Raw genomic sequence first — 1,441 nt, forward strand, 5'->3', positions numbered from 1 at the left:
ACCAGCGTGACCTATCGACGGCCTGGATTGATTATCGGAAAGCTTTCGATTCGACATCCCATAGACTTATCATCTGTCTTTTGGAAATCTTAAAGGTTCATCAGCAAATATTTGGGTGCATAGAGAGATTGATGCCGCTTTGGAAAACCTAAATTACTATCTCATCTGGAAAAAATCGTGTGACAACTAACAAGGTCACGTTTCAGAGAGGTGTCTTTCAGGGCGACACCATGAGCCCACTCCTCTTTTGCCTTACATTATTGCCACTATCTCTAGCACTGCACCATTTCGACGGGTACTTGTGCGGCAAACCTGCAGATCGAAAGTACAAGGTCACTCATGTATTTTACATGGACGATCTTAAGATCTATGCTGAAAACAGCAACTGCATCTAGCTCTGGGGATTGTCGAACAATATACTAAAGAAATTGGAATGGAATTTGGGTTAAACAAATGCGCCAAGGTTTATTTGAAGCGAGGAAAACTTAATGGCATCCCTGAAGATCCTGAGCTCGTTGATAGAAGCGTAATACAAGACTTATATATACCTGGGCGTGCCACAGAGCCGCATTCAGGATGTGGCATCTATAAAGGATACTCTCCGAAGCAGATACAAACGTCTCGTCCGACAGATTTGGTCTTCCGAACTGTCGCCGAGGAAAAAAGTATCTGCAACGATCATGCTTGCCGTCCCGGTACTACTCTATTCATTTGGATTAGTTCCATGGACGAAGAACGAGCTCAGATCTCTTGATATCGGGACAAGAAAGGTTATGCACATGAACAAAAGCATGCATCTTAAGTCTTCCGTTCCGCAACTGTACATCTCACGCCGTCAAGGGGGTTGGGGAATATTGAATCTTGAATGTCTTCATAACAGGATTATTCTGGGTACAGCACATAGAGTTGAAAATGGAAGAGACCCTCTTCTTAAAATGGTCAGGAATCACGAAGAAGTGGGCAAAGGAGCATTTCTGTACAAAGCAGCGGAGGAGGCTGCTGAAACACTCGGACTTGACTTCAGTATTAGGGGTGAGCAAAATGCATCAAATCTTATCTATCTCGAGTACTCACTCCTGAAAGCCCGGATTAAGAAAGCACAAGAGAAAAACTTTCGTGAACAGCTCCTCGATAAGAGGTTGCACGGTATCTTCCACGGAAATGTGAAGGGTCAGTCAATGTCTTGTGAGCAATGTCGGTGTCATTTCCACCTTAACATACCGTCGCCACATTTTGAGCCAAGACATTCCCAATGATAGCTGCAGGGCGTGCCATGTACACCCCGAGCATTTAGCTCACATACTATCTAGTTGTCCAACACACATTTTTAATTATATATACAAATTTTTAATTATATATATATAATTAAAAATTTGTCATAAGGACAACCGCAGGATTTCGCCGGGAGCGGGTGCTAATCTGAAAAATTGCACCCGCTTCC

This window comes from Belonocnema kinseyi, chromosome 10, assembly GCF_010883055.1.
Source record: "Belonocnema kinseyi isolate 2016_QV_RU_SX_M_011 chromosome 10, B_treatae_v1, whole genome shotgun sequence".
NCBI lineage: Eukaryota > Metazoa > Arthropoda > Insecta > Hymenoptera > Cynipidae > Belonocnema > Belonocnema kinseyi.